Raw genomic sequence first — 19084 nt, 5'->3', positions numbered from 1 at the left:
ACCTTTTAACCATCTTTCCAATCAGCCTCCAGCTCCATTTTGTCTCCAGTGCCTTTCTCCCTGCTTGGAACTGAACCAGATGGATATTTCTTCCAACACTGTATTTCTGGTAATAACTCTGCGCACAGAGAGAACATGGTTTGTTCTGGGACATCTATGGCATTTGTGACAAAGATTCAAACAATGAGTTTTCGCTATAGTGTCATGTCACAGCTTTCATCATTTTGGCACCCCTGTTGTTAGGAGAAGATGCCTGCATCCTTGATCCTTTTTACTTGAGATTTTGAAAATTAAACCTGAAACCCTGGCATGAAACATGAGTTTTCCTACTAAGCTCTGATATTTCCTCTTGAAAGCTACTCAAATAGATAGATCCATGTTGTAGACCAGGGGTGAAATTCAGCCGGATCTATCCGGATTGCGTGATCCTGTCACGCCAGCGGAGGGAAGCTCTGCCCACCTGCTCAGACATCATCACATCCCGTTTTTTACCCTCTGCACATGCACAGAAGGCTCTGTGCATGCATGGAGGAGGTACGCATGAGTGTAGCAAGTGCACGTGCGCGCTCACATTTGCAAGCCGGTAGGGAAAGGTAAGTGAATTTCACCCCTGTTGTAGACCATTGTATCTGCCACTTTTAAGATGTTGCTGGGATTCTGTCTGCTTAAGTCAGAATGCAAAGTACCAAAAGGTTGTCAAATTATTTTTGGCCTGTGATATCTTCCCATTGATGGCAATGAAAAATGCAGTGAAAACAAAATAAGTGCAAGTCACTTATTGCCATTCAGCATCTCCTACCTCAGGCTAGATCAACCTCATGGAAGGACCAGCCTAGGATTGGTAGATCTCATCTTAGTGCAATCCTGAACTAGGGCAGAATATACAATATTTAATAAGGAGGTCACGTCCAAAAATGTCAGCCATATCATTTACGGTACATTGTGTCATTTTCAGCAGGCCACAAGGTAGAACAGGGGTAACGAAATGACACAGTGGATCAGGATTGCTCAAGAAACAGCTTTGGGAACATCACATAAAACACATCTTTTCAAGGCATTTCAAAGCAAATGAATTTATGAAAAATAATGAATATTCTTTCTTGAGGTCTGTTCTCTATGTTATAGCTAACATGCGCAGTGCATTGTTAATCTAAGGAAGTAGCCCGGAGCAGCTTTTTCCAGCTGCATCCATTATGTTCAGTTTTCTCTGCCTGTAGCATAACAGTTGCACATATACTACAGGGTTACCTGACTTTTATACCATTGGCATTACACTCACACATTTCACCTCTGTGACTCACATGAATTTCGCCTGTGAGGTCATAAACTGAAAGATTCAAGCTCCATGTGCCCAGAATCAATGCAGCACAATCATGGGTGGAGAGAAAAATTTGCACTGGCTTATCTTTTCTTTCTATAAAACAGTGGTGGTACAGTAGGAGGAAAATAGGTCTAACAATTACTTGAAGCTAACTTGAAATAAAGCCATTGTACTTGAAGGCAATATCCCTTGAGCAGTATAGACACAATACTCTTTCTTCATAAAGAGTTTGGAAGCTTCCGAAAACAGCCTGTCTAGTGGCACTAATTATGGACAGCATATTAGGCTGGACCAATTTATAGTAGAACCTCAGGTCATAAATGCTTCTGACCATGACCAAATCGAGTTCCGATCAAAAAATTCACATTTTTTTTCCGCGGCCTATTTCCCCTTCCACGCAGTTTTTTTTGTAAGCGCCAAATTTCCAAAATTAAGTTTGGGTCACGACCAAATAGGTTTGCAACCAAAGTTATGGAATGAATTATGGTCGTGACCAGAGTTTCTACTGTAATATAGAAGGCATGTTTTTAAATGCCACGAAGCCAGTGGTTCTTAAACTGTTTGACCCATTTACCCTGTTTCTCAATCTTCACTAATGTCATTACACATGCACATATAGAAAAATCACACTGTTGTTTTGCACAAGCTTCTTGGCAACAGCAAGGCTGAAATTGTCAACTCACAAACAAGCAATTACAAATTGCTCTGTTACCCCAGGATATGGCCTCTTGGGGGGGGGGGGGAATTATCCCAGTTTAAGAACAATTGCTTTAGACTGTGTGTCGGTACCCTTGCATAGTAACACTACAAATCCTTGGATGTGATGACCAGCACCTGAGAATGAGATTTCCCCAAAGAAATTTAGTAAAAGACAGGATGAGTTAAACTAAAGCATGGATAATGTTTATGGTTTGGGTGTCATAACTCTACTTCCTTACCTTCTTGAGGGCTCAGTCTGCTCCAATAATGTCATTTAATCCTTTTTTTTTATTATTGTCCGACACGCAACACAAAACTAAACGAAGGAAAAAAATCTAGTTGGTACTAGCAGATTCCATGAAAATTGACTTTGCTCAGTAGAGACCAAAAAAGTATGATACAGGAAGACAGAACAAGAAAGAAAGAATTCAGGAAAAAATAGTTTAGGAGGACTTTCACAAAACTTAGTTGGCAGAGTACAACAGTGGCATTGGGTAGGAAAAATAACCAGGTACGTTGAATTACCCTCCTGATAGAACAGAAAGGAAACAGACAGCTGAGATTGGTTAATTTGCGCTGATGCTTAAAGAGTTTCCCACTTTGTAGAAGGCTGTGACCACAGTATTAAGAAGACTCAAATTGTTTTATTAATACTATTTGATATGCATTAAAAGTAAAGTAAAGTAAAAATACATTTCTGTAATAGAAATTCTGTGATATTAGACAAAAGCAGAATAAACTGCTGTATGGGATACCATGAAAGCTTATATTAGAGGTTTGGCAATAACCTATTTGGGGGAAAAGAACAAAAAGAAAAGACAAAAACAGATAAGATTGGAAGAGGAGTATAAGAAACTAGAAAAAGAAGAGTTCCAAAAGTTCCAAAAAGATAGTCAAAATAAAAAAATTAAGAAGTCGATGGAATTTAAAAACATGAAATAAACCTAAATGAACAGGAACAACTAGCAAATAAATTAAGAACAACTTAATGACTTCTTACTAAATGCAAATTTAGAGTATATATTTTTATACTGGGTATAAAAATATACCCAGTAAAGGGGGTGGGGAATCATTGGGACTGGAAAAGGTCAGGTTAAAGCCTTGTACGCCAAAGTGAAGGATTAGGTTTTCATCTTATTTGTATTTTTTTTTCTACTGAGGAATAGCTTTGACATGAAGAATACAAATGATATACTTTAAGTTAGGCAGACAGACAGCAAGATTTTGAAAGGTGTCAGTGTGATCATTGTGTGTTGATATATGTTTCACAACTGAAGATCCTTCTTAGCTCTTTTTTGATATTATTCTGTGACCTATCACCTGGTTTGTGATGTTAAAGAAATAAAGCCATAGAGCCTGAGGGCTCACAATGAAAAGACCATAAAGAAAGAAAATACTACATGTGTATAGCTTAATTTTTTCCCCGTAGCTGTTTGCTTTCTTTTTGAGGAGCAAATCCTGACCTTGAACAGTCTGTATCCCTGATTACTCTGTACAAATTTTCGCAGTGAACAGGACCAAAGATGGTGCTGCTAGCCTTCATTTGTCATGTGAGAAGTGAAACCAAACGAAGTACACAGAAAAGATGTAAAGCATGGTACAGAACTGAAAAATCACATCCCCTTTCTGCATCAGTCCTTCTAACATTAAAAGTTCAATGGGGGAAAGAGGCCAACTGATTACAATATACAAATAAATATACTGGAGCCTGTTCACTTAATTCAAGTGTTTGACTACCCTCCAGTGGTCTCTTATCAGAATAGCATGGGACAGTCTCCCTGTAAGAAAAGCAAAACCAAAAAGAAGGTATTTTTTTTAAAAAAACCCTAAAAAGCAATTTATATAATAATGCATGGTATTCAAGCATTGGTCTGAATTAATAACCAAAATATAAAGGACATTTTCAAGCTAATAGTCAATATTACCTTAGCAGCAGCAGCAAAATTCTGGTTGGCTTGGTACGGTTTAGTATTTAGCAGCAAATGGTTGAATATAACTTGTGGAAAACGTGGCAAAAGATATGAATGAGAATGAAAGTAAAAGAAGGTCAGCAGGAGCATTAAAAAGTCTCTCTTCTCAGGTAGCAGCTGGCCTTCAGGAGTTTTCAGGCTTTACAGCAGAAACTAGGCTTAATACCATAGCAGTAACTGTGAGAGGGATCTTGGAGTCTTAGTGGACAACCAATTAAATATGAGCCAACAGGGCGCAGCGGCAGCCAAAAGAGCCAATGCAATCCGAAGTTGCATTAACAGAGGGATTCAATCAAGATCACGCGAGGTACTAATATCACTCTATAAAGCCTTAGTAAGACCACACTTAGAATAGTGCATCCAGTTATGGTCACCACACTGCAAAAATATGTTGAGATATGTGATGAATTGACATTGTGGACTGAATAAGGATCAAGATAGAAGAAATGACAACTATACAGAAGAAGAAAGAACTTTGGAAGATAACACCCAGATGTCACAGGGAAGAGAAAACTGATGTAGTAAATGTTTGTTTGTTTAAAAAATAAAAAAAACTTTTATTAAAAAATATATATGTTGAGACTCTAGAAAGAGTACAGAGAAGAGCAACAAAGATGATTAGGGGACTGGAGGTTAAAACATACGAAGAACAGTTGCAGGAACTGGGCATAGCTAGTCTAGTGAAGAGAAGGACCAGGGAAGACATGATAGCAGTGTTCCAATATTTGAGGGGCTGTCACAGAGAGGAGGGGGTCAACCTATTTTTCACAGCACCTGAAGGCCAGACAAGGAATAATGGATGGAAACTGATCAAGGAGAGATTCAACCTAGAAATAAGGAGAAATTTTCTGATAGTGAGAACAATCAATCGATGGAACAGCTTGCCTTCAGAAGTTGTGGGTGCTTCATCACTGGAAGTTTTTAAGAAGACTGGACTGCTATCTGTCAGAAATAGTGAAGGGTCTTCTGCTTGAGCGGGGGGTTGGACTAGATGACCTACAAGGTCCCTTCCAACTCTGTTATTCTGTTCTGTTCTGTTCTGTTCTGTACTGTTCTGTCTGCAGGCCTTTGAAGATGAGCGTGGGATTATGAGCACCAAGAGGCCAGGCAGGGAAGGAGGGAGGTTGGATAGTCAATTGAATTTCCTTAGTGCCAGCTAAATGGTGTGGTGTGGCACAAGCATAGGAAGGCTGAAGGGGTGGATAGAATGGCATGGCATGAATGCAGGAAGCCTGGGACATGGATGGAGAGTGCAAGTACAGAATGTTAAGGGAAATTACCAGAGCAATTGGTGACTTTCCTTACCAGCTTCCCCATTGACTTTCCTTGTGGAAAGCCAGCAGTGAAGGTTGTAAATGGTGATCAAATGAGTGTGGGACGCCTCAACCTTTGTATGTGCAAACTGGTTGCCAAGCATTTGAATTGTGTTCACATGACAGCAGGAAAACTTTGAGGACTGGTCAAAAGTACCATTCATGCAGCAACGTCCAATTTCAAATGATTGCTGAATAAGTGATCAGTAGGTAGTAGACCTACTACCTGTAGCTCTAAACATAGCATTTAATAATTCACTCACCCAAAAAAACTGGTCCTATCCATTCCCCATGACACTTCTGCATTGCAGATTGGCCAAAAATATCCCTTGTCCAGCAAGTTTTAGAACAAGTCACCTGCCCTTCTTTAAGGGATGCAAAGTCACATACCAGGAGTAGGAATAGATAGAAGTTTCAGGCTTTCCAAGAAACATCTCAGCACTGGGATGCTGACAAAGTGAAGTAGTTGGGTCCACAGTCAAGTGCACAGACAACCAGGATGTCTTGAAAGCAACCATGCCAAGCCTTGCAGAAGATGTGACTGTTGTAATAGCTCACAAGAAGGATTTTCACCTCAGCATGCTTTGTAAGACTGGCTCAGATGCTTTGTAAGTCCTATTTCTCTGTTTTATCTTTTATCCTAAGCTAGAAATGGAAAATCCATGATAAAAGAAGGCCTTTGGTTAACAATGCTTCTCTGAAGGGAAGGGCATCTCTGTCCAGTGCCTTCACCCACACAAAAATCCCATACTAGATGCCAATTTGAACCTGCCCAGCACTCTGGTATTTTCTCTTCTGTTTATGCCTCTTTCCTTTGTCCATTTTCGTTGAAACAGTTATGAGCCATAGGCAGGAAAAGGAGAGAGGAGCAAAAATAAGGGAGCTAACCTTTTTAATTGTTTACTAATTTCATTAAATTAAAAGGCAAGTTAGGCAAAGCACGTCTTCTGGAATTCTTTCCAACTGCTTCTCGGCAAAGGCCATTGGATAGGAATTGTGTTCTGTGTAATCAAGCAGTTATGCATGTATAAGTACATGGAACCTTACTCCCCAGGATGCATGCGTGTGTTGCTTCTGTGTGCCTGAGAGAGTTTGGATCCATGTGTTGTGTCTGTTTGTGTGTTTCTGGGTGTCCACTGGGAAGTATGGGGCAGACAGCATCTGCTCTGTTCTGGGTCATATCACCAAGAAGTAAGAGGGGTGACTTAGAATGGAAGAGCTGGTAGCATTCCAAGCTTCTCCCCAATTATGTCACCCCCATGGGCAAGCATTGGTGAAATGTTTGCTCTTTAGGCCTTGACCAGATCTGGCTTATTTGTCTAACCTGAACTTTCTTTTGCCAGCCTCTTCTGCCATAATAAATTTGGTACCATTCTGCTCTGGTTTAGAACATGATCCTGCTAGCAAATGGATAGGCAGAGAGTCCCTAAAATAATTCTTTCCAAATTCTGTTGGATTGGGGAAAAAAAAGAAGTTGGGGAAATTGTGCAAAATATTGTCTTCTGGAATTCCTTCCAACACCATTAGCAGCAGTGTCCATAAGCAATGATAATGTTTTCTTCTGTGTAAAGCTTTGTGTTTCTGCTCTCACCTTGTACTGTGTTCTGATGGCTTGTGTACACATTGGAAAGCATGGGGTAATTTACATACCCTCTGCTCCAGGGGTGGTATTCACTTACCTTCGCTACCAGCTCACAAATGTAAGCGCACGTGCCACCTACACACATGCGCAGAGCGTTTCACACATGTACAGAGGGCAGGGGTGAAATCCAGCAGGTTCTGACAGGTTCTGGAGAACCGGTAGTGGGAATTTTGAGCAGTTCGGAGAACCAGTAGTGAAAATTTTGAGTAGTTCGGAAAACTGGCAAATGCCACCTCTGGCTGGCCCCAGAGTGGGATGGGAATGGAGATTTTGCAATATCCTTCCCCCAGGAGTGGAGTGGGAATGGGGATTTTGCAATATCTTTCCCCTGGAGTGGGATGGGAATGGAGATTTTGCAATATCCTTCCCCTGCCACGCCCACTAAGCCACACCCACCAAGCCATGCCACGCCACGCCCACCACGCCTCAGAACCGGTAGTAAAAAAAATTGGATTTCACCACTGGCAGAGGGTAAATATTTATGTCAGGGCAGGTGGGCAGAACCTCCCGCAGCCGCCACTACCAGTTCGCACGATCTGGATAGAACCAGCTGAATTGCACCACTGCTCTGCTCTGACTCACATGATCAGGATGGAGCAGGAAAGGAGGGCATCGAATAGAGAAAATGACAAGCTGCCCAGAGTTATCCTGTGGTAACTCTGGCCAGTAAATTTTACAAACAACGAATAGAATTTCTAGCCAACTGCTTCTTCCATAGAGGTATATTGGGCTTTTTTTCCCTAGGATATTTTTCTGCACAGGTTAAATCCAGATCATTTTTGGATTAATTTTTAAATCTTTTTTCTATTAGCTTCTCCTCCTCTTTTCAAAGTTGGTGGCTGTTCAGTTCACTTTTCGCAAAGTTATCCTAGTGAGTGACAGACAGGCAGACAAACAGATGGAATCCCAAGTCACTTCATACAATTTCTTTCCAATATTTGACTGAGTTGGAAAGATTTAAAAAGAGCCAGATTAGTTCTTATTTTCTGCATATTTGCATCAAATTTACTATGAAGAACAAAGAAATTTAAGATTACATACATGGACAGCCTTTTTTTTTATAATTATCCAATTTTGAGATGATTGCAGTAGTTGTAACCATTTTGCTGTTTTTATACAGACAGATTTTTCTAAACTTGAAATGGTGTATTCTGAAATTCTGGCAAGTGTATAGTGTGTGCATTAATGTAAGAAGAAGGAAGGAAGGAAGGAAGGAAGGAAGGAAGGAAGGAAGGAAGGAAGGAAGGAAGGAAGGAAGGAGATACAAATATTTTTTTTAAAAAAATTTGATTTATATGTCGCCCTTCTCCGAAGACTCAGGGCGGCTTACAATGTGCTCAGCAATAGAGATGCAAATATGCAACCAGAGAGAAATATTTGGATGTTGTTGTCAAAATAATATGTATCCAGTATCCACAATCCAGATTTATATGAATCCTTGCTGGTCTGGGTGGAAAATGGGACACAAATTGATAACAAATGACAGTGCCACCACAGACAAGTCATGCTATTTTGTACCAATTTCCTTTTTTTTTAACTAGGAAATAATCTAGATTTCCTATGCATTAAATATATCTTGAAAATATACTTATTGTTCCCTTTAATTCCTGAAAATGTTTTGTGGCAAAAATAACTGACACTTTCCAGTTTGTTGGCAAGGACATGGCAATGTTGGGAAATGACATCAAATTAAAATAAAAGCACCAAGGATACTGAGAGTTGACAGAAGGGCTCAGCAATACTTGTACCTGAAAGCAAAAAGTAAGTTGAAGTCCACAGAGTAGGGATGAGAATATGTTTCTTAAATCAAACACATTTTTCGTAAGATCTTGCAGCAACTATGGGAGGCAGTCCTGAAATCCTAGGGGAGGTAATTGAGTTAAGGAAACAAGTGCAGTGACCACACCTTGAATGCTCTGAGGAGCATTCTGTCCTTGCATCCAAATTAAACAGATTAACAGAGTTGGAAGCAGTGGTGGGATTCAGCCAGTTCGCACCACTTCGGGAGAACCGGTTGTTAACTTTCTGAGCAGTTTGGTGAACTGGTTGTTGGAAGAAATCATTAGGGCAGAGAACCAGTTTTTAAATTATTTGCATCCCACCACTGGTTGGAAGGAACCTTGTAGGTCATCTAGTCCAAATATGGCACCACACTCAAATATTATCTGTATGAAAACAATAGAGATCTAGCAAGAGAGATCAGACCCTTCCAATATTTCTGTGATTCTCAGTGTAGCACCTACAGGCATTTATATCCTACAGGCACCTCAGTTAGCCCCTGCCAAACTCTGCCCCAACTGATTAAAAATATAAATGAATTTATAATTAGAAGCTGGGATGCTGCAAAGAAAAGCATCAGAGCCCAGCATTATTTTTATTACCAAGTATATAATACCAGTACTTCCTTTAAAGGCATGGCCGTCATCAAAAAGTTCTGAGGAAGTGCCAAATTTCTTCACCACTTTGTCTTCTAATAAATCTGTGTATTATGACCAGCCATATTCAGCATCACTGTCATTTTGTGAAAACATCCACAACCTTGTCTTTGAGTTTTTCCTTTGCAAACATTAATGTACTGAGTAAGGGATGGATGGATGAATGGAGAAAGAGAGAGGGAGGGAGGGAGGGAGAGAGAGAGAGAGAGAGAGAGAGAGAGAGAGAGAGAGAGAGAGAGAGAGAGAGAGAGAGAGAGAGAGAGAGAGAAAGAAAGAAAGAAAGAAAGAAAGAAAGAAAGAAAGAAAGAAAGAAAGAAAGAAAGAAAGAGAAAGATCTATGATTTGTAGGTTGTGCAGCTTTCTATTTCTCAATACTTGAGACAAGAAGAAAAACATGACAAACAACATTTCGGATAGCTATTCATTATAATTTACACTTCAACTACATATGCATTGAAGCCAAATATACAGAATTCCACATATATGTATATGTATGTACACACACACATTAATCAACAGAGTGCACAATTTAAAAATATGTTACACTCAAGTGCACAAGTTTAAACATGGCTTTAAAAACTAGTAGTCATAACAGTGCTAGAATAATGAATGCCTCATGTAACAATCCACAGCATTGGTTAGTCGCATACCAATGTGTGATTGGTAATTTTACACATAATGCTGATAGTTTCAGTAAAACAATGTTGGCTTCTATTTTCATACCAGCTATGTGCATTGCATTCTTTCCACAATCACAATGACCCTGTCATTTTTCAATGTTCCTAAAATTGAAATCATGAACAAGTTATTGGGACAATAAATTCAGACGAGTTATGAGAGAAAACACTCAGGAAAAAAAAAAAGAACAGTGCAACAGCATAAATTCCTGCATCCTTTAGTGAGGTTTAAGCAATAGCACCAAAATCATAGCAGTCAAAATCCTGGTTATTTTGCAATACAGGCATCACGTTCAATGGTTGGACCAATGAACATGAAGGATGTTCTATCACTAATTTATCAAAACATTATTGATGTGGATGTAAGATCCATTTTATATGAGAGCCGATGTGGTGTAGCAGTTAATTGTTTGACTAAGAGTGAGAACAACTTCGAATCTATCTTCTGGCATAGAAGTTCACCAGATACTTTAGCTAGTCTCTTTTTTAACCCAACAATCACTACATTACAGGGCAAAGGGGGAGAGAGTGGCATTTACACTGCTTTAAGTCCTGAAGGAAAGGCAAGATATAAATTTAGCAAACAACAGCAATTATGATATTTAGAAAGGATACATTTAACTGAATTTACACATATGGTACATTACTAATTTAATTTTTTGACCTTGAAATGATCCCTTACATAACTTTGCTTTAACTATACATATTGTGCAGCACAATATGGTGACATCAGCTTCTCAGGCAGTTGATGTCTTCATTTATACCAAGGAAAGATATTTCATGTTAACGTACCTCAATCAAATATGTATAACTGAACTTTCATCTGTATATATCTCCATTTGCTAAATTTATATTTAACTGTATTGTGGCGGGCATTATGAATATAATTTCATGAGACTAAATATATATAGAGCAAATGAGAAAGATTTTCAAGGAGGCTTCCATTAACTCACACAGTATAAAGAAAATACCAATTTAAGGTGATGCTTTCCTATTGAAATTCATTTCCACAGGATATTTCATTCATTCATTCATTCTTTCACTCATTCATTCCTTCATTCTTGTTGGGTGATAGGATATATGTAGTTGTTAAAAGCAAAATACACAATGCTTCCAGCTAATGTGATGTATATTGAGCATTTACCGTATGTTATCAACATACTGTATATCATAGCTCCATACAAAATTCCATTATATTCTAGATGTCAAATGGAAAATCCAAAGAAGTTTAATCTTAGACAGCAACAAGAACAAGAACAAACAGAAACCCTGGAAATATTTTTAAAAATCTGCCAAGCTACTGCTAAATTGAAGTTAACACGTATTAGTAAAGATACAACATGCCCTCTCTTAAATTTGCAAACCCAAAATTGCTTCTTTAGCATTATTTTGGTGAAGGAAAAGTACTATTGAAGTGGTCATAATTTACCTGAAACCATTATTGGATTTACAGTGCAAAATTAAATTATTATATTGAGTGGTTTGTAGTGAGCAAGACAAGGAACTAGTCAACTTCCCCATCATTGATTATGGAGGACAAGGAGAAAATTGAAAGAGAGAAAATAATGGTTATAATAGGATTTATTGACAAACTATCTTAATTAAACTTTCTTGTCCCTTTGATTTTCTTTGAAAAAAATATTATTATTTACTTGGACAGATGTTATATTGGATTTTTCCCCCTCAGATTTGACTTCCATCTTTGAGAACCACTTTTGACAGAAAGGTAGAGTATAAATTCAATAAACAAGTAGTGGATTGTCAGATGAGAAGGGCTGTTTCCAGTTCCTCAATGAGTTAACTTGGCATATTTTTTCCTTAGGCTATATTTAAAATACTTTCAGATTTTTAAAGAACTAAATTATTTTGCTTTATTATTTAGGGGAGAGGGGTACAGATTTTTTTTTTTTAGTCTGGCTGAACCAATCCAATTTATCCAAATTATAATTATTAACAGATTCTTAAAAGACTTTCTAATCAAATGTGAAGCATTCTTTAAGAATTACATTTCTTAAATAGTTCTCCAACAATATTTTAGAATATATATATGGTTCCATGTTGTAATTCTATTTAAATTTTAATTATCAACTCGAATAATAGAGGAAAATAACTTGGTTTTTTTTTTAAAAAAAGTTTCATTATAACTTGAGCTTTCCAAAGTTTTCCCCCAAAAATGGGATTTTTTTTAAAAAAAAAGCTGGCAGCTAAAAATATTAAAGACTAGAAAGATCTGTGGCAATTTTTTTAAAATTTTTAATTTTTCAGAGGAGGAAGAGGAGGAAAAAGAAGAAGACAGCTCCATAAAGAGATTTAAAGGCACCAAAATCCAAATTAAATACTCAGTTTTTCAGACACTGGAGCTAGGAAAAATAACTGTTGAAGTCAGGATGGGCCAAACTCCAAAGGCCTTAGGACCACCTGCTCTATACTGGATGACACTACATACATACGTTTAGCTGTATAGCAGGTGACATAGAACTCAATAAAATATATGCACCGGTATTGTTCTAATTTAAACTAGCACAATGGGGCATTATTTATACAGAGAGATGTGAAGATATTTGAAGGAAAATGATGTTATTTGTTTATTAATTTAAAAAGTATGCAAAGAAGGCAAAGTATTGAACAATCTGCAGTGAGTGTGTGGGTGCTACACACAGTCTTTCTGCAGTTCCTGTATAAAAACATGTATATATTTATACATATATAAATATGTGTATATTCGTGTATGTTTCTGCACTAATTCCCCTCCCCAAATTTAACTTCTCCTGTAATTATATATTTTAAAACACATTTTGATTAAGCTATCCTGGATTTTCTTTTCCCTCGGGAGCCGTCCTTCAGGATGGTAAAGAATACAATAAAGCAAATGACACTCACTGAGCCCACATAAAATCTAAAGAGCAGAGCATTAGCCCAACTATTTGTCTACAGCAATTATGTAAATGGGAATCAGTGAAGAAATTACCTCAGAAATTCTGAGATTCTCAGCATTTCTGTCTGTTCGGAATGCATTTGAAGCTTTCTTGAAAGACGTTTGCTGCAAGGGAGTGATCCTTGATCATCAGCTGTGGTAAGATTTGCTAGTAGGACTGCTGGGACAACATTTTGCAAAATGTTGTCTAGTATAGCAGCTATTTCCTTTCCTGAGCTGGCGAGATTCAACAATGGTTCTCCACCATGTCTTAAGATATATCCCTCTTGACTATCGCAATATCCTCTGTATGAGGCTACCCTTGATAAGCATCTGAAAGATGCAGCTAATTGATATAAGATACAGGGACCATATGACAGATCGCTGCCCAATATCTATGGTCCGTAGAGGTAAAAGGGTGGGCTGGCATCTACAAAAATGAAATATGAAATGAATGAATGATCCTGTACTGAAACAACTGAAGTGGTTGCCAACTGCTTACAAGGCACAACTTTAAATATTGGAAATAACCTTTAAAGTCCTAAGTAGCTTAGCCTTAGGGACTCACTATAAGGGACCCCATCTCTCCTTATAAATCTTCCAATTGTTAAGATCAGAAGGAGAGGCCCTTCCAGAACACAGACAACTATAGCAAATGAAGTTTAATCAAAACAGTAGAACCTCTTCTCCATACCAACTTGTCACAACGCAAAAGAAAAGGAAACAATTGTACATTGCCACATGGCATTTCAAATACCCCATCTAATAGTTACCCATATTTTAAAGATGCCCCCAATTGTCAGGAGCCTGTGTTTCTGGCATGTACAAGAAAGCTTATTTCTGGTTTGCTATATTTCTCTCAGCACTGAGAAAATGTGAAAAGGCTACCTCTTTCATCAGATTTTTAATTGTCCTGTTCTGAGATACGGTATTCAGCTTCTTCTAGATCCTTTTCCCTAAAGATAGACCAGGAGTGCTGGTAGATGTGGATCTTCTAGGCCAGGGTTCTTGAGTTCTTGTCAAACTCAAGGCCTGAGGGCCGGATCCGGCTCATGGGGTGCTTAGATCTGGCCCATGGGACTGCCCTGGAAACAGCAAAGGACCGGCGAAAACACTGGCAGAGTGTTGCAGGAGGCTGTCACAGCTGGAAACGGAGCTTGGGAACCCTTTTTCTCTGGCAGAGCACTCGGGCCTCCACAGGCACCCCCAAAACGAGTGACATCGAGCTGGCCATGCCCTCCCTGGCCAACCCACTTTGGCCTCCCAAGGTCAAATACAATCCTGATGCGGCCCTCAATGAAATCGAGTTTGACAGCCCTGTTCTAGGCCCAAATGACTTTTCTACTAACACTCTATTTTTTTTTTTACTTGGTTGCTGTTAGTTTTATTTATTCACTGCCTCACTCCCAGTGACTCTGGGCAGTTCACCAGATATAAACCAGGGGTGAAATGCTCCCGGTTCGGACCGAATCACCCGATCTGGTAGCGATGGAGGCGGTTGGTTCGGAGAACCGGGAGCAAAAATCCCTGCCCCCCTCCATGCCCAGCTGAGCCGCACAATCATCAGAGGCTTTTTTTTACTTTTAAAAGCATTTTTTCTACAACCTCGTCGGCCGAAAAAATACTTTTAAGTTTTTTTTAAAAAGCCTCTGATGATCGTGCGGCTCAGCTGGGATCATCAAAGGCTTTTAAAAGAAAAAAACCTTTTTTTTTTCTTTTAAATGCCTCTGACGATTCAAGCTGAGTTGCCTGATCAGTAGAGACTTTTCTTTTAAATGCCTCTAACGATCAGGCAACTCAGCTTGGATCGTCAGAGGCATTTAAAAGAAAAAAAGACTCTGCCAATCAGGCAACTCAGCTGGGATCGTCAGAGCCTTTTGAAAGCATTTTTTACAACCTCTTTGCCGAAGAGGTTGTAGAAAAAATGGTTTTAAAAGTAACCAAAAAAAAATTGGCCACACCCACCCAGTCACATTACCCCCCCCCCCCAAGCCCTGCCCACAGAACCGGTAGTAACAAATTTTAGATTTCACCACTGATATAAACATAGAAAAATAACAAATATAACAATAAAAACAAAAGGAACAAAAAATAGCAAACCAGACAACAAGAAATATGCCCACGTGGCTCAAAAGAGGCTTTAACTACAGTCATCCTGGAAAAAAAAGTCAAATCTTCAAAAGACCTTCCAAAGCAGGATGGGAGCCACCCAGATCTTCGGGAAACTTTAAAGGGCAATAGAGAAGGCGCACTTCAGGATCCCAAGAAATGCTGACAAGCAAAGGAGATCAGATTTGAAATAGCTATATCAGATTCTGGTTCATAACCAGACACAATTTCAAGTACTGATAGTCTTACACAAAGCAATAAATTGCTTAGCAGTTGAGTAATTCAAGCTCTTTCATCTCTAAGCTAAACCTCTCTCAGATATTCAGATCTGGTCCAGGTCTTTTGCCTGATTTGACAAGAGTGGAGTAATTCACAGGTACCCTAAAAACTGGGTTCGTAACTGTGCTAAGCCTTGTCTTGATTACAGGAGTCCTTGACTTACGACCATTTACTGAAAGAGCATTCAAAGTTCCAACAGCACTGAAGAAAGTCACTTATGAACAGCCCTTGCACTTACATCCATTGCACCATCCCCACAGTCATGGGATCAAAATTTGGACATTTGGCATCCGGCATGTATTTACAATGGTTGCAGCAACCTGGGATCTTGTGGCCACCATTTGTGCACAATTGGAAAACTCGCCATGGGCAACTCACTGTGGGCCAACTTGCTGCAGCACAATTCAACAATTTAATTATTTAAGATAATTTTAAGAACATTTTATTTTTTGTCATTCACATTTCATTTTGTACCTCCGTTTGCACTCTTTACTTAATGATTCTATTCCATCAATTCTTCAATATTAGTGTAACTCTTGTCCTGTAGCAAGTTGTCCCGCAGCGAATTGGCCATGGTGCGTTGTCCCACAGCAAGTTGGCTGTAGTGAGTTGTCCTACACCCCCCATTTGTGACCTTCCCAGCCAGCTTCCAATGAGCAAAGTCAATGACGGAAGCTGGATTCGCTTAACCACGATTCACTTAGCAACCATGGCAAAAATGGTTGTAAAATCAAGCGTGACTCACTTAATGACTGCCTCGCTTAACAACATAGGTTCTGGTCCCAATTATGGTAGTATATTGAGGGCTATATGCTTTTTTAAAACCTGATAGTTATAGAACCTAAAATCATACATCTAAGTTTTACAGTATACCAAGGTTTACAACCCAATGAATTCATGTACTATGCTAGCCAAAACCAAACAAACTACATTTTCTGCTAGAAATTAAATCATATAACACATTGCCATGGTGGCACAGTGATTAGAATGCAGTACTGCAGGATACTTCTGCTGGCTGCCGGCTGCCAGCAGTTCAGCAGTTCGAATCTCACTAGGCTCAAGGTTGACTCAGCCTTCCATCCTTCCAAAGTAGGTAAAATGAGGATCCAGATGGTTGGGGGCAATATGCTGACTCTGTAAACTGCTTAGAGAGGGCTGTAAAACCACTATGAAGCGGTATATAAGTCTAAGTGCTATTGCTATTGCTCTCTTTTCAATAAATTGGATTTTTTTTCTAATGGGCCTCTCAGATTTCATTTGGTGTAGAATTTTATTTGGATTAGGTCGATGTCATGTATTATATTTATTCATCTGTATATTCATTCAGATATACTTACATGAACTGGAAAGCTTTCTGGAAATAGTGTCATTTTATCGAAGAGAAGGATATTTGTAAAATAAATATATTAATCTGCATATCAAAGGCTACCTGGCCCTTGCAATGTAACAGTATTTCAGAGGAAGGAAACAAGATTCCTTCCTTCACAAAACTTAAGGCTTCCATTGGAGCCATCTCCAAATAATAAGACCATCAAGAAGGCACAAGGGATTTAATACAACTGTCAACCTTTCAGTTCTTTTGGGTATTTGTGAAATCAGCAGAAAGAGGACACAAGAGGGAAGGAAGGTAGGAGAGAAAGAGGTCTTGTTAACTTAAGTGAAAATTCCAGAATGCTGCACTCTTATTAGGGTTGGTCACACAGTCAGCCAGGAGTTTAGGCTGGATTGGCATTTTTATCCACCCATCGAGTCCTTCTCAAGGTTCTGAGATAGGCACGTTATTATTATTCCAAATTTTGAAATCTAACAGAAGCTACCAAATTTCTATAAATTTCTAAGATCAGCTATTATTCATACCCTATACTATGAAGAAGATGTGGATTATTCAGTGATTCAACCGATGGTTTAATGAAACAGAAATGGCATTGCATGCTTTGTCAATTACTTTTCTTTGCAACTAAATGGGGGAAGTATGTCCCTCTTGTGCCTATTAGACTCAGTGGTATTCAGTACCATCAACCATACTATTCTTCTGAACCACTTGGAGGAATTGGGGGCACTATTTTTTGGTGGTTCTGCTCCCACATCAGTGGGCATTTTCAGAAGTCAGGGCCTGCACTCAAGCTCCAGGAACTCCAATAAAGGTTCTTCCCCATTTACTTTAATATCTCCTGATGTGGTGAAAACAAAAGAAGAGGTCAATCAGCATTTGTCATCTTAGCCCAAGCCCTAAAGGTCTTGAACTAGATCCTGGAGACTGTGAGGATCTGGATGGGGGTTTCACCTAGACTCTTCACTTCTCTTCACTTCTGTTTACATAGCAAATAACTGTGGTCAGAGTAATCTTAGCTCAGCTCCATCTGGACAAGCCTATTATGACTTTACTTGGGCCAAGATGCCTGGTAATGGTAATCATGTCTTGATAACCACATGATGGTAGGAGGATCATAACGATCCTTACAATAGAGTCATGCTCTATGTTTTCTACATTAGTTACAGCTGGTATAAAATGCAGCAGCTGGACTCCTGATGGGAAGTCACTACACAGGTTGCCAGAAGGGTTTCAAGATCGCTTCAAAATGCTGTTCCCTGAAAAGTTCTTCACTTTTGAAGCTTTTGAAGCTTTTGGGCTTTTGAAGCCGATGCTTAATTAGAATTGAACCTGCCTATGCTGTCCAATCACCAAGAGTGGATCTGATGTAGATCCCCTCCTCCAGAGGTACATGGGCATAGAACAGGAACCTCCTTCCACCCAAAGAATGGATGGCCCCAAACCTTCTGGCATTTAGTAAACAGGATAAAATAGTTTAATTGCAGCATGCACTGAGCCAGTTGATTAGATTAGTCTAAGGGCAACTATGATGGTTATTGTTGATTTTGAATGATATTATTTTAACAGGTTTTTTTTTAACAACTGAGCTTTTATTTTTGCATTTCTCTTTTGCTCTTGATTTTGTTGCACCCCATCCAGAATCTATTAGGATGGGTTATACATACTGATAAAAAAATAAATAAGCACTGATCTCAGGACTGCATGCAACAGGTACATAGGCAACATAACAAACAAAATCCACTAAAAGTGGAAGGGAAAAAAGCAACAGCATCTATGTCCGATGAAAGGCAGTAGCTCATTTTAGGAAAAATGAGGGGGGATCTTAACAGATACTAAAGCTTAACAGATACTTAAAGCCTCTTGAAAACTGTTTTGGGTTCAAAAAATAGAGTAGGAATATCAATATCAATATAATCAAATAAAGTCCAGAATCAATCTCCACAAAACAAAGGCATGTGCTTTGCAATGAGAGGCATAATAAATAGGATCCTACAGTAAAACATCTATCATTTCCCTTAAATAACTGTAAACACACCTACCAGATATCAACCCAAGGAGCAGAAGTTATAGTTCCTAGCAGCATTTCCTCTTCCCAAAATTAAACCCTGCATAGTTATATAGTAACATTGATAGTTTTTGAAAATGTTTTAGAAACTTGCCTACATGGTGGACAAAAGAACTAAAAACAAAACACAGGGAGTCTTCGACTTACGACCACAATTGAGCCAAAACTTCTGTTACTAAGTGAGACGTTTATTAATTGAATTTTGCCCATTTTACGACCTTTCTTGCCACATGTGTTAAGTGACTCAGTTGCAGCCGTTACGTTAGTAACACAGCTGTTAGTTGAATCTGACTTCCCCACTGAATTTGCTCATCAGAAGGTTGCAAA

This window comes from Pituophis catenifer, unplaced genomic scaffold (assembly GCF_029215685.1).
Source record: "Pituophis catenifer annectens isolate HBS135680 unplaced genomic scaffold, rPitCat1.0.hap2 SCAF_1, whole genome shotgun sequence".
Taxonomy (NCBI): Eukaryota; Metazoa; Chordata; class Lepidosauria; order Squamata; family Colubridae; genus Pituophis; species Pituophis catenifer.
Note: the sequence above shows the minus strand (reverse complement) of the source record.